This window comes from Zeus faber (genome assembly GCF_960531495.2).
Source record: "Zeus faber genome assembly, chromosome: 7".
In the NCBI taxonomy this organism is placed as follows: Eukaryota; Metazoa; Chordata; class Actinopteri; order Zeiformes; family Zeidae; genus Zeus; species Zeus faber.
This window is the reverse complement of record NC_137203.1, coordinates 35,257,142-35,273,354: the sequence shown is the minus strand read 5'-3', so window position 1 is coordinate 35,273,354 and position 16,213 is coordinate 35,257,142.

The following is a 16,213-nucleotide window of genomic DNA, read 5'->3' as shown; positions in this document are numbered from 1 at the left end:
GAGTTATGATCATTTTCATCATAGTGTGCACTGGTGGGAAAAAACGCATTTTCAGCCGATTTAAACGTCGAAAAGGCGAATTGGTTAAACGCTTCAGTCATTACTCTGTGTGACAGTGACAGACAGTTTAAATACAATGATGAACTAGTATATGCTGCTAAAGTGTTGTTGGCAAACAGTTTTAGGCCCATAGAAAATGTATTTGTCGAGTTATGATCATTTTCATCATAGTGTGCACATGTGGGAAAAAACGCATTTTCAGCCGATTTAAACGTCGAAAAGGCGAATTGGTTAAACGCTTCAGTCATTACTCTGTGTGACAGTGTCAGACAGTTTAAATACAATGAATAACTAGTATGTGCGGCTAAAGTGTTGTTTGTCAACCAGTGCGCATGCGCGACTGGCATCCGACAACACCAGGAAGTGGAACACCGCGGGTGGAACACGGAAGGGAGTTTTTTCCGGACTCCAGAACGTCTTTACGGAATCTTTTTCATTTTTATGTGACTGATCCTCCAGCAGTGGTTGTTTTCAGTGCGTGGGGGGTCCCCCCCCCCACACACCCCAACCACCCTTTTTCTTGGGGTGTGCGATGACCGATCACATTGAAACAAACTCTGCGACCGGGAAAATGGATCACGTACGGCTGAATGAAGAAGCAAACGCACCAAAAGGTGGCGGCGAAGCAGACAGAAGCTATGGAAAAGAGCTTACAGTCTGTGTGGACCTGCAAGGGGAGGAAAGTATTACAAGATTCAAGATTCAAGATTCAAGATTTTTTATTTGTCACATACATATACATACTTCCATACATTTATGCAGTGAAATGTAATGCATGTGATAGCACACAATAAGTCCTAGGAAAAAGTACAAAAATAAAATAAAATAAAAAGTAGAAAATTCCTTTCTAATAGACCGACTAACTGACTCCTAAAACGTAATACAGTAAGTGGAATACTTATAGAATAAGATAAAAAATATATAGAATAAAATACAATAAAAAATAAATTGAAATAAAATGGAATAGGTTGAAGGAATATGGGTATGTATATACAGATATGTGCATTTAAAGTGGCATGTGAATTAAAGTGGCATGTGAATGTGAATAGTGTGAGGTAGTGTTTTGGATAATACAGCACAGTATACAACAGTACGGCGCAGCAATACGGCATCACGAACAACCCTGAACAGTGATACAGTATGCGGTACAGTATGCTTCATACAGTACAGTAGGTAGTGGAGCCTAGTGCATGGCTCAGTTAGGACCCCTGGTGAGGTCAGCGTTGACAGTTCTGATGGCTTGAGGGAAGAAACTCCGTCTCAGTCTCTCTGTTCTCGCTGCGTGACTGCGGAGGCGCTTGCCTGACCGCAGCAGCTGAAACAGTCCGTTGTTGGGGTGATGAGGATCCTTCATGATCCTACGGGCTCTGCTACTACACCTCCTGGTGTATAACTCCTGCAAGGGGGGGAGGGTAGTTCCAGTGGTACGTTCAGCTGAACGCACCACCCTCTGCAGGGCCCGCCTGTCCTGGGCAGTACAGTTCCCAAACCAGGCAGTGATGTTGCCTGTCAGGATGCTCTCCACTGCTCCAGAGTAGAAGGACTTGAGGATCCTCACCGAGACCCGGAATTTCCTCAGCTGCCTGAGGTGGTAGAGACGCTGCCTCGCCTTTCTCACCAGAGTGTCTGTATGAACAGTCCATGTTAAGTCCTCTGTGATGTGGACTCCCAGATATCTGAAGCTGCTCACCCTATCGACAGAAGTCCCATTAATCCACAAGGGCGCGTGCGTCCTCGATTGTGATCCACGCCTTAAGTCCACAATCAGCTCCTTGGTTTTGCTGACGTTCAGGTGGAGGCTGTTGTCCTGGCACCAGAGTGACAGGTCAGCCACCTCCTCGCGGTAGGCCTTCTCATCGCAGTCGGTGATCAGGCCCACGACCACGGTGTCGTCAGCAAACTTGATGATGGTGTTGGAGCTGGACCTGGCCACACAGTCATGTGTGTACAGGGAGTACAGTAGGGGGCTGAGGACGCAGCCCTGGGGGGATCCTGTATTCAGGGTGAGGGAGCTTGACATGTACTTCCCCACCTTGACCACCTGGGGGCGGCCTGTGAGGAAGTCCAGGATCCAGGTGCACAGCGGAGCATTCAATCCTAGCTCCAACAACTTGACAGCCAGTCTGGTGGGGACTATGGTGTTGAAAGCTGAACTATAATCAATGAACAGCATTCTCACATAGGCCCCCTTCTTGCCATCCAGGTGCGTGAGCGTGGTGTGCAGTACCTGGGAGACCGCGTCATCGGGGATCTGTTCTGCCGGTACGCGAACTGCAACGGGTCCAAGGTGCGGGGGAGGGAGGCGCAGATGTAATCCTTAATCAGCCTCTCGAAACACTTCATGACCACCGAGGTGAGGGCCACCGGACGGTAGTCATTCAGGCAGGTTGGAGAGGCGATCTTCGGGACAGGAACGACGGTGGACCTCTTGAAACAGGACGGGACCACTGATTCAGCCAGGGAGATGTTGAATATTGTGGTGACCACCGGAGCTAGCTGGTTAGCACAGGTCTTCAGTACTCGTCCAGATATGCCATCTGGACCCGCAGCTTTCCTGGTGTTGACACGCATCAGAGCCCTCCTGACCTCGTGCACGGACACTGAGAGTGCGCGCTCGTCCCCAGCGGTGTAACTCCAATTAGCCGGCGAGCTAGCGGTGCTGCTGCCGGACTCGAACCGCGCATAAAAGGAGTTCAGTTGGTTGGCCAGGGAGGCGTCCACACTCGTGGCTGGGGAGGAGCTGCTCTTGTAGTTTGTTATTGTTCGCAGCCCCTCCCACAAGCGTCTTGTGTCCCCCCGCTCCATCTGCAGCTCCACGGTGTCTCTGTACGTCCGTTTGGCGTCCCTCACCGCCCTCCGCAGATTGTACGACGCCGCTTTGTAATTGTCCATGTTGCCAGATACAAGTCCGTCGTTGTAAGCGGCCGTGCGCGCATTCAGAGCGCAGCGGATGGATTTATCAACCCATGGTTTCTGGTTTGGAAATATCCGAACTTTCACCGTGGGAACGATTTCATCCGCGAGCGTAGCCACAAAACTCACTACAACCTCCGTAAACTCGCTGACGTCACTTGAGCTCGCTTGGAACACGTCCCAGTCTACGTCAGTCAGAGCGTCCTGAAGCGCAGCCTCTGATTGGTCCGTCCACCGCTTCACTTCCCTCGTCATCACCAGATCCCGCGCGATCAGAGGCCTGTAAACAGGAAGCAGCGAGATCGCGGCGTGATCTGATTTCCCGAAAGCAGGAAGCGACACGGGCTTGTATCCGTTCTTGTAAGGAGTGTAACAATGGTCCAGAGTTCTGTCTCCCCTGGTGGCACACGTGATGTGTTGGTGGAAATTCGGCAGAACTTTTTTCAGGTTGGCCCTGTTAAAGTCCCCAGTCACCACCACAGCCGCGTCGGGATGTCTGTTCTGAAATCCGCACAACACATCGTGCAGAACCGACAGAGCTGCGTCGGTGTCCGCTTGCGGTGGGATATAAACGGCTGTAATGATGACCGTGCTGAATTCCCGGGGGAGATAAAATGGACGGCATAGTATGGTCAGCTGTTCCAGGTTCGGCGAGCAGGAGTGGGAGAGGAATTTGGTGTTGTTGGCATTACACCAGCGGTTGTTTACCATTAGGCAGACGCCTCCACCTTTGGATTTCCCCGACTCTCCCGTTCTGTCGCCGCGGAACACGGAGAAGGCCTCGGCTGGACGTATGGCTTCATCCGGCACCAGTGGGGTCAGCCATGTTTCCGTCAGGCAGAGGACGCAACAGTTCCTCGTGTCACGCTGGAATTGAATCCTCGCTCGAAGTTCATCCATCTTGTTCTCCAGGGACTGGACGTTAGCAAGAAGGATGCTTGGCAGAGGTGGACGGTAAGGTTGCGTCCTCATTCTGACCCGAATGCCGCCTCGTTTACCTCGGTGCTTCCTCCGTGGGCCGGCTCGTGGAACAGCGACTCCATTTTTGTTGTTGTTGCGAGTGTTCCCGCGTAGGATTTCCGCCGGCCACTCTGCTCCCACGGATAAAAAGTCCCAAAGTTGTTCGTTTAGGGAAATTTTTATATCCATGAGTGCATCGCGGCCGTATGAGTTAATTGTTGATGTTTTTCTGGCGAACATCGTGATAAAAAAAGGAAAAAAATACTAAAGAGTAAGAAAGTAACCGGAGCGCCGGCGCAGGCGACCGCTAGGGGCGGCGCCACTATCGCCACACATCGCCATACGACGACGGAATTGATGAAGAACGTGCGAGAGCTCTGCGGCGGTTTACTAGCTTGCCGCACCACCGGAGATCGACGATACGAACTTACAATGAGTCACCAAAGAGGGAAAGATCGCCTGCTGGAGGGATTCAAGATTGGAGAGGTAAGAATAATAGCCAGAGAATTGAGGAATGACGAGATGGTCGTTTCCTTCCTCAACCTCCCGGCTTATATTACTGACGACGAAATACTGGGGAAGCTACATGGTTGGGGCGTGTCGGCCACCTCGCCGATTAAGCGCAGAATGTGGCCAGGAACCCGTATTGCGGACGGTACACGGTTTATGAGAGTAAAATTCAATAAATTAGTTCAGAGTCTTCCATACTCTGCAAAGTTTCACACTGCCATAGGGCCAGAGTACTTCCGCGTCATTCACGATAGACAATCAAAGGTCTGCCGCCTCTGTATACAGCCTGGACATATCCTACGGGAATGTCCGGAGTTCTTCTGTCGCAAATGTGGATTGCAAGGACACTTTGCGAGAGAGTGCAAAAGTGCCAAGAAATGTGACCTGTGTCATAACACTTGGAATGAATGTGACTGCAATAAGAGCGAGGAGGACGGCGGCGCTCCGCTGGTCACGACGGCCGCTTCAACCGATAGGCAAGGCGAACTGCATAGCGAGGATGAAAATAAAATGGAGACTGAGACAGGGCAGGCGGATGTGAGGGATGAAACTCAACCTGCAGTGGCGGGTAGTATGAACCAAGCAAGCAAGGTGAGGCTAGATCTGAGCTCCGGCTCTGACGAGGAGAGCGGAGCGAGACGAGGAGCGAGGCTGAAGGCGGAGGTGGGAGGGGAGGTGCTAGCCTTGGGAGTGGGCCCCACCCCCGCTCCTACCCCGCTGCTGCTGAAGCAAATCAGAGATCCTGCATCTGAGATGGGAATGATGAATAGGTCATCATCTCAGTCCCAGCCCCTCCAGCGACTGCCTCTTGATAATCCGATCTCAAGTGCAAGTGAGGCCGAATCCGAGATAGACTTGTCTCATATGAACAGAATTGGGAAAAGGCTAAGTGAAAAGCAGATGAGAAGGAGAAGCAAGAGAAACAAAGACAGAGTTAATAACTAAATGTCGAAATCATACTCTCTTCTCAGTGTGACTCTAATGATTAGCTTCACTTCTCTAAATGCTAACGGCCTACGCACAAAATCGAAAATAGATTCTGTACTGCAAACTTTGAACTCAGATGTAGTCTGCCTGCAAGAAACTTGGTGGGACCAGGAGCATCACGACTATGTGGCGAACCAGAGAAACAAGCAGGTATTTTCAAACCACGGGTCAGCAAGATCATGCGGGGTAGCAATCATATCTAAGATTGCTTCAGGCATGAGTGCTGAAGAGATATACAAAGACGATCAAGGCAGAGTATTAATTGTAGATTTTTCACTTAATAAACAACGATATAGAATAATTAACATATATGCACCAAACAATGAAAATCATAGAAAGCAGTTTTTCATTAAATTAAAGAAATGGTACGGAAACAATGTAATAATAACTGGAGACTTTAATGTGGCTCTAACAAAAATGGACGTGTCAGTAAACAATACCTTCAAGAGTGACGCCAGTCGAACAACCCTAATGAATTTGATAAATCACCATAACCTAGTAGAAATGTGGAGAATCTCAAACCCTTTGAAGCGGGACTTCTCGAGAAGGCAGATTGTAAAGGGGGTCCTCAAACAGTCCAGAATCGATCTCTGTCTGGCTTCCTCCAGCATTATCAGGGACATTAACAAAATTAAATATGAGTTCAATAGCTGGAGCGATCACGCATCTTTATACTGGCAATTAGGGGACGATGGAAGGCCCAGAGGTGGGGGCATCTGGTGCTTCAATGCCAGTCTCCTTGAGGACCAAACCTTAAAAAAAAAGACAAGGAATCTACTGAGCAATATAACAGATGAATTAGCTGTAGAAGAAAACTACATTAAATCATGGGACGATGTAAAAAGACGAATTAAGAGAGCCTGTATAAATTATAGTAAAGAGAAAGGATGGCGGGAAGGAATGGAGGAGAGAACATTAAGGCACCTCCTCGCAAAAGAAATTACATTACTTGACCATAACCCTGACAGAAGTTGTGCAAAATTTGAAGAATATGAAGCTAAACTTCACTCTTTTGAAAAGAAAAGATGCATAGGAGCAGCTGTTAGAAGTAGATTTAAAAATATCACAGATGGGGAGAAATGTACAGCTTTTTTCCTTGGCCTAGAAAAACAAAAACAAAACAAAGCCAGAATGGGTCAGATTGAAAATAGTAAGGGGGAAATAATAGCTGAGCAGGAAGACATACTGGACGAAATACATAGGTATTACGAGAACCTCTTTACTAGTAACAGCTCCAATCCAAAACAGACTAAAGAAATACTGGAATGTATTGATAGGGAAATCAATCACATCGACAAAGAAGAGTGCGACACGGTAATCACATTAGCGGAAGTAGAACTGGCAATAGATGGACAAAATAAGAACAAAAGCCCAGGCCCAGACGGAATCTCGACAGAGTTCTACCAGTGCTTCAAAGCCCAGCTGGCCCCCTTGCTGCTAAAACTTTACACTAGTATTAGAGTAAACCAGACAACTCCGGACTCCCTCACAAAAGGTATCATCACAATTGTATTTAAGAATAAAGGATGCCGGAACCAACTGAAAAACTATAGGCCAATTAGCCTACTCAATTCAGATTATAAGATTCTGGCAAAAATTCTGGCTAATAGACTTAAAGCAGTAATAGGCTCAATCATCAGCAATACGCAAACTTACAGTATCCCAGGCAGAGATATTACAGACTCCATCAATACAATTAGGGATACAGTAAAAACAATGACTATGCAGAGGGGCCTGCTGCTTGGAGTAGACCTAGAAAAAGCTTTTGACAGGGTTGAGCATCCGTTCCTCTGGTCCGTAATGGAAAAGTTCGGCTTCGGAGCAAAGTTCATCGATTGGATCAAGGTTTTATATCGAAGTGCGAGTAGCAGGGTGAAATGCAACGGACTTCTCACCAGGGACATTCGGATCGAGAGGTCGGTGAGACAGGGATGCCCCCTCTCAGCTCTGCTATACACCCTGGTCGCAGAACCCCTCGCACTCCTAATACTGAAAGACAAAAATATAAAAGGTATCTTAACGCCAAATGGCAGCAAAACCAAAATAGTCCAATATGCAGACGACATTAATATCATGGTCTCGGATGGTGACAGCATAGACCATGTCTTCAAACACCTAGGGGCCTATGAGAAAGCCTCTGGCGCAAGAATCAATAAAGAAAAATCTGCAATAATGTTCTGCGGTAAGAATCAAAAAACGATAAACAAATGGGGCCTTAAAGAGACCACAGGGTGCAGAGAAATCTGGGGTGTGTACATTGGGAAAGACGAGAGTGAAGCAAGAGATAAAACATGGAAGAGTGTGATAATTAAAATACAGTGTACCTTGAACCTGTGGAGGGCGAGGGGGCTTAGTCTAAAAGGAAAGGTAATAGTATCTAATGCCCTAGTGCTGTCAAAAATAAATCATGCTTTGGGAACCTGTGAGCTGCCCGATTGGGCACTAAATTCATTGAACGGTGAGATCTCCTCCTTTCTTTGGAAGGGTAAGGGAAATATGTTCGCCCACAGGACGTTAATTGCTAATAAACGGGAGGGGGGATTAGGGCTGATTGACATTGGTGCCAAAAGAGACGCACTGAGGGTTAAATTGATAGGGAAATTCTTGGATTCGACCAGGCAGTATCCCTGGGAGGACGCACTCGCAGGCTACCTGGCGGAGTTTGGGGAGAGGAGCAAATACAATCTCTGTACCCACTACCCCAGAAAAACTTACAGTGGCCTGCCGGGCTTCTACCAGGAGGTGCTGGAGGCATGGGGAAGGATACTCCCCCACCTCAGACCCGAGTGCAGTAAAAAAGAGCATGTGCTGCAGTTACCTTTCCTCTCGAATCCATGCTTCACCTATAATGGGAGAAACCTCGTCAGCAGTCACTTAACGGCAGCAGGCCTAACAAGAGTGGGACAGGTGACCGACCACAAAGGGAACTTTGATATAGGGAATGTACTATGGGAATTAGACAGATGGAAGGTGCAATACAGGGAAAAACTGATTGTCTCTTTCGGGGAAAAATTTGATCAAAGCCTACTACCTGAGTGGCGAGGCATGCTCAAAGAGAAAGGAACCAAGGTGCAGGATGATGCCCTGAACTTCCTCCTGTGCCTTAGAGGAAAATTCCCCACCATCCAATCAGTGAAAACCAGAGACTGGTATAGATTACTCATTTCAAAGATTGTGACAATTCCAGCTTCAGAAAAGGCCTGGTCAAGGATATTTCCTGGCTATTCAATTAGAAATATATGGAACAACATGGAAATCCCTTTTGCCACATCAGCCATCTTCCACCTGGATTTCAAGATAAGGCACAGGAGGATTTTTACTGGCATCATCCTGCATCAATAACACAAAGACTTGCACAAAAGGGAGTGTGTGGTCTGCATGGAAGAAGCAGAAGACATTGAGCACCTGTTCCTTAGGTGCACGGCCCTCACAAACTATAGGGAGAGGGTCAAGAGCCTACTGGTGGAACATTGTGGCCTTAGGAGACTAACAGGGCTTACATGGGACTGGGCCTACATGTTTGCCCCCCCCCCCAAAACAATGAGCCCAACGGTAAACTTACTGATAAACACTGTGCTGGCATTTGCCAGGCGCGCAACATGGACAAGAAGGAACTTGGCACTATATGAGGGTAGAGACGTAAGCATACAAAGCCTCTTTGGAAACTCACTAAAGGCCCACCTATTGTTGCTAAATGGAGGAAACAAAGACCTTTTTGTAATCCAATTTATGCAACAACCTACCCTACTCCAGGAAACTGAATGCCACTCTCTCTCCTTCGCATTCTGATAGGATAGAGAAGGGAGAAAAAGGGAAAACATGTATTTCCCAAGTGTTTAAAAATGTTTTCTTGGCATAATTGTTACTGTTGATGATTCTGTATTTTTATATTAAAAAAAAAAAATGTATTTGTTGAGTTATGATCATTTTCATCATAGTGTGCACATGAGGGAAAAAACGCATTTTCAGCCGATTTAAACGTCGAAAAGGCGAATTGGTTAAACGCTTCAGTCATTACTCTGTGTGACAGTATCAGACAGTTTAAATACAATGATGAACTAGTATGTGCTGCTAAAGTGTTGTTTATCAAACAGTTTTAGTCCCATAGAAAATGTATTTGTCGAGTTATGATCATTTTCATCATAGTGTGCACATGTGGAAAAAAACGCATTTTCAGCCGATTTAAACGTCGAAAAGGCGTATTGGTTAAACACTTCAGTCATTACTCTGTGTGACAGTGTCAGACAGTTTAAATACAATGATTAACTAGTACGTGCTGCTAAAGTGTTGTTTGTCAACCAGTTTTAGGCCCATATAAAATGTATTTGTCGAGGTATGAGCATTTTCATAACATTGGACGGTTTGCTGTCTAGCTGAATTAGAGAAACACCGAACCATTGTCTCTTCAGAGGTGAATGATTCAGAATGCTGCTGTACAGCATAGAAATTTAATTAATATGATGAACTATTATGTGCTTCCTAAGTGTTTCTCTCAGATTTCTATGCCCATCTAACATGTATTTGTGGAGTTATGATCATTTTCAGAACTTTTGACGGTTTGCTGTCTAGCTGAATTAGAGAAACACCGAACCATTGTCTCTTCAGAGGTGAATGATTCAGAATGCTGCAGTACAGCATAGAAATTTAATTAATATGATTAACTATTATGTGCTTCTTAAGTGTTTCTCACAGATTTCTAGGCCCATCTAACATGTATTTGTGGAGTTATGATCATTTTCATCATTGTGTGCACATGTGGGAAAAAACGCATTTTCAGCCGATTTAAACGTCGAAAAGGGGAATTGGTTAAACGCTTCAGTCATTACTCTGTGTGACAGTGTCAGACAGTTTAAATACTATGGTGAACTAGTATATGCTGCTAAAGTGTTGTTTGTCAAACAGTTTTAGGCCCATGTACAATGTATTTGTCGAGTTATGATTATTTTCATCATTGTGTGCACATGTGGGAAAAAACGCATTTTCAGCCGATTTAAACGTCGAAAAGGGGAATTGGTTAAACGCTTCAGTCATTACTCTGTGTGACAGTGTCAGACAGTTTAAATACAATGGTGAACTAGTATATGCTGCTAAAGTGTTGTTTGTCAACCAGTTTTAGGCCCATCTAACATGTATTTGTCGAGTTATGATCATTTTCATCATTATGTGTACATGTGGGAAAAAACGCATTTTCAGCCGATTTAAACGTCGAAAAGGGGAATTGGTTAAACGCTTCAGTCATAACTCTGTGTGACAGTGTCAGACAGTTTAAATACAATGGTGAACTAGTATATGCTGCTAAAGCGTTGTTTGTCAACCAGTTTTAGGCCCATACAACATGTATTTGTCGAGGTATGAGCATTTTCAGAACATTGGACGGTTTGCTGTCTAGCTGAATTAGAGAAACACCGAACCATTGTCTCTTCAGAGGTGAATAATTCAGAATGCTGCAGTACAGCATAGAAATTTTATTAATATGATGAACTATTATGTGCTTCCTAAGTTTTTCTCTCAGATTTCTATGCCCATCTAACATGTATTTGTGGAGTTAGGATCATTTTCATCATAGGGAAAAAACGCATGTGGGAAAAAACGCATTTTCAGCCGATTTAAACGTCGAAAAGGGGAATTGGTTAAACGCTTCAGTCATTACTCTGTGTGACAGTGTCAGACAGTTTAAATACAATGGTGAACTAGTATATGCTGCTAAAGTGTTGTTTGTCAAACAGTTTTAGGCCCATGTACAATGTATTTGTCGAGTTATGATTATTTTCATCATTGTGTGCACATGTGGGAAAAAATGCATTTTCAGCCGATTTAAACGTCGAAAAGGGGAATTGGTTAAACGCTTCAGTCATTACTCTGTGTGACAGTGTCAGACAGTTTAAATACAATGGTGAACTAGTATATGCTGCTAAAGTGTTGTTTGTCAAACAGTTTTAGGCCCATCTAACATGTATTTGTCGAGTTATGATAATTTTCAGAACATTGGACGGTTTGCTGTCTAGCTGAATTAGAGAAACACCGAACCATTGTCTCTTCAGAGTTGAATGATTCAGAATGCTGCAGTACAGCATTGAAATTTAATTAATGTGATGAACTATTATGTGCTTCCTAAGTTTTTCTCTCAGATTTCTATGCCCATCTAACATGTATTTCTGGAGTTATGATCATTTTCAGAACTTGTGACGGTTTGCTGTCTAACTGAATTAGAGAAACACCGAACCATTGTCTCTTCAGAGGTGAATGATTCAGAATGCTGTAGTACAGCATAGAAATTTAATTAATATGATGAACTATTATGTGCTTCTTAAGTGTTTCTCACAGATTTCTAGGCCCATCTAACATGTATTTGTGGAGTTATGATCATTTTCATCATTGTGTGCACATGTGGGAAAAAAACGCATTTTCAGTCGATTTAAACGTCGAAAAGGGGAATTGGTTAAACGCTTCAGTCATTACTCTGTGTGACAGTGTCAAACAGTTTAAATACAATGGTGAACTGGTATATGCTGCTAAAGTGTTGTTTGTCAAACAGTTTTAGGCCCATCTAACATGTATTTGTCGAGTTATGATCATTTTCATCATTATGTGCACATGTGGGAAAAAACGCATTTTCAGCCGATTTAAACGTCGAGAAGGAGAATTGGTTAAACGCTTCAGTCATTACTCTGTGTGACAGTGTCAGACAGTTTAAATACAATGGTGAACTAGTATATGCTGCTAAAGTGTTGTTTGTCAAACAGTTTTAGGCCCATCTAACATGTATTTGTCGAGTTATGATCATTTTCAGAACATTGGACGGTTTGCTGTCTAGCTGAATTAGAGAAACACCGAACCATTGTCTCTTCAGAGGTGAATGATTCAGAATGCTGCAGTACAGCATTGAAATTTAATTAATGTGATGAACTATTATGTGCTTCCTAAGTTTTTCTCTCAGATTTCTATGCCCATCTAACATGTATTTCTGGAGTTATGATCATTTTCAGAACTTGTGACGGTTTGCTGTCTAACTGAATTAGAGAAACACCGAACCATTGTCTCTTCAGAGGTGAATGATTCAGAATGCTGCAGTACAGCATAGAAATTTAATTAATATGATGAACTATTATGTGCTTCTTAAGTGTTTCTCACAGATTTCTAGGCCCATCTAACATGTATTTGTGGAGTTATGATCATTCTCATCATTGTGTGCACATGTGGGAAAAAACGCATTTTCAGCCGATTTAAACGTCGAAAAGGGGAATTGGTTAAACGCTTCAGTCATTACTCTGTGTGACAGTGTCAGACAGTTTAAATACAATGGTGAACTAGTATATGCTGCTAAAGTGTTGTTTGTCAAACAGTTTTAGGCCCATGTAAAATGTATTTGTCGAGTTATGATTATTTTCATCATTGTGTGCACATGTGGGAAAAAACGCATTTTCAGCCGATTTAAACGTCGAAAAGGGGAATTGGTTAAACGCTTCAGTCATTACTCTGTGTGACAGTGTCAGAAAGTTTAAATACAATGGTGAACTAGTATATGCTGCTAAAGTGTTGTTTGTCAAACAGTTTTAGGCCCATCTAACATGTATTTGTCGAGTTATGATAATTTTCAGAACATTGGACGGTTTGCTGTCTAGCTGAATTAGAGAAACACCGAACCATTGTCTCTTCAGAGTTGAATGATTCAGAATGCTGCAGTACAGCATTGAAATTTAATTAATGTGATGAACTATTATGTGCTTCCTAAGTTTTTCTCTCAGATTTCTATGCCCATCTAACATGTATTTCTGGAGTTATGATCATTTTCAGAACTTGTGACGGTTTGCTGTCTAACTGAATTAGAGAAACACCGAACCATTGTCTCTTCAGAGGTGAATGATTCAGAATGCTGCAGTACAGCATAGAAATTTAATTAATATGATGAACTATTATGTGCTTCTTAAGTGTTTCTCACAGATTTCTAGGCCCATCTAACATGTATTTGTGGAGTTATGATCATTTTCATCATTGTGTGCACATGTGGGAAAAAACGCATTTTCAGCCGATTTAAACGTCGAAAAGGGGAATTGGTTAAACGCTTCAGTCATTACTCTGTGTGACAGTGTCAAACAGTTTAAATACAATGGTGAACTGGTATATGCTGCTAAAGTGTTGTTTGTCAAACAGTTTTAGGCCCATCTAACATGTATTTGTCGAGTTATGATCATTTTCATCATTATGTGCACATGTGGGAAAAAACGCATTTTCAGCCGATTTAAACGTCGAGAAGGAGAATTGGTTAAACGCTTCAGTCATTACTCTGTGTGACAGTGTCAGACAGTTTAAATACAATGGTGAACTAGTATATGCTGCTAAAGTGTTGTTTGTCAAACAGTTTTAGGCCCATCTAACATGTATTTGTCGAGTTATGATCATTTTCAGAACATTGGACGGTTTGCTGTCTAGCTGAATTAGAGAAACACCGAACCATTGTCTCTTCAGAGGTGAATGATTCAGAATGCTGCAGTACAGCATTGAAATTTAATTAATGTGATGAACTATTATGTGCTTCCTAAGTTTTTCTCTCAGATTTCTATGCCCATCTAACATGTATTTCTGGAGTTATGATCATTTTCAGAACTTGTGACGGTTTGCTGTCTAACTGAATTAGAGAAACACCGAACCATTGTCTCTTCAGAGGTGAATGATTCAGAATGCTGCAGTACAGCATAGAAATTTAATTAATATGATGAACTATTATGTGCTTCTTAAGTGTTTCTCACAGATTTCTAGGCCCATCTAACATGTATTTGTGGAGTTATGATCATTCTCATCATTGTGTGCACATGTGGGAAAAAACGCATTTTCAGCCGATTTAAACGTCGAAAAGGGGAATTGGTTAAACGCTTCAGTCATTACTCTGTGTGACAGTGTCAGACAGTTTAAATACAATGGTGAACTAGTATATGCTGCTAAAGTGTTGTTTGTCAAACAGTTTTAGGCCCATCTAACATGTATTTGTCGAGTTATGATAATTTTCAGAACATTGGACGGTTTGCTGTCAAGCTGAATTAGAGAAACACCGAACCATTGTCTCTTCAGAGTTGAATGATTCAGAATGCTGCAGTACAGCATTGAAATTTAATTAATGTGATGAACTATTATGTGCTTCCTAAGTTTTTCTCTCAGATTTCTATGCCCATCTAACATGTATTTCTGGAGTTATGATCATTTTCAGAACTTGTGACGGTTTGCTGTCTAACTGAATTAGAGAAACACCGAACCATTGTCTCTTCAGAGGTGAATGATTCAGAATGCTGCAGTACAGCATAGAAATTTAATTAATATGATGAACTATTATGTGCTTCTTAAGTGTTTCTCACAGATTTCTAGGCCCATCTAACATGTATTTGTGGAGTTATGATCATTTTCATCATTGTGTGCACATGTGGGAAAAAACGCATTTTCAGCCGATTTAAACGTCGAAAAGGGGAATTGGTTAAACGCCTCAGTCATTACTCTGTGTGACAGTGTCAGACAGTTTAAATACAATGGTGAACTAGTATAAGCTGCTAAAGTTTTGTTTGTCAAACAGTTTTAGGCCCATGTAAAATGTATTTGTCGAGTTATGATCATTTTCATCATTGTGTGCACATGTGGGAAAAAACGCATTTTCAGCCGATTTAAACGTCGAAAAGGGGAATTGGTTAAACGCTTCAGTCATAACTCTGTGTGACAGTGTCAGACAGTTTAAATACAATGGTGAACTAGTATATGCTGCTAAAGCGTTGTTTGTCAAACAGTTTTAGGCCCAAACAACATGTATTTGTCGAGGTATGAGCATTTTCAGAACATTGGACGGTTTGCTGTCTAGCTGAATTAGAGAAACACCGAACCATTGTCTCTTCAGAGGTGAATGATTCAGAATGCTGCAGTAAAGCATTGAAATTGTATTAATATGATGAACTATTATGTGCTTCCTAAGTTTTTCTCTCAGATTTCTATGCCCATCTAACATGTATTTCTGGGGTTATGATCATTTTCAGAACTTGTGACGGTTTGCTGTCTAGCTGAATTTGAGAAACACCGAACCATTGTCTCTTCAGAGGTGAATGATTCAGAATGCTGCAGTACAGCATAGAAATTTAATTAATATGATGAACTATTATGTGCTTCTTAAGTGTTTCTCACAGATTTCTAGGCCCATCTAACATGTATTTGTGGAGTTATGATCATTTTCATCATTGTGTGCACATGTGGGAAAAAACGCATTTTCAGCCGATTTAAACGTCGAAAAGGGAATTGGTTAAACGCTTCAGTATTTACTCTGTGTGACAGTGTCAGACAGTTTAAATACAATGGTGAACTAGTATATGCTGCTAAAGTGTTGTTTGTCAACCAGTTTAAGGCCCATCTAACATGTATTTGTCGAGTTATGATCATTTTCATCATTATGTGTACGTGTGGGAAAAAACGCATTTTCAGCCGATTTAAACGTCGAAAAGGGGAATTGCTTAAACGCTTCAGTCATTACTCTGTGTGACAGTGTCAGGCAGTTTAAATACAATGGTGAACTAGTATATGCCGCTAAAGCGTTGTTTGTCAAACAGTTTTAGGCCCATACAACATGTATTTGTCGATGTATGAGCATTTTCAGAACATTGGACGGTTTGCTGTCTAGCTGAATTAGAGAAACACCGAACCATTGTCTCTTCAGAGGTGAATGATTCAGAATGCTGCAGTACAGCATAGAAATTTAATTAATATGATGAACTATTATGTGCTTCTTAAGTGTTTCTCTCAGATTTCTATGCCCATC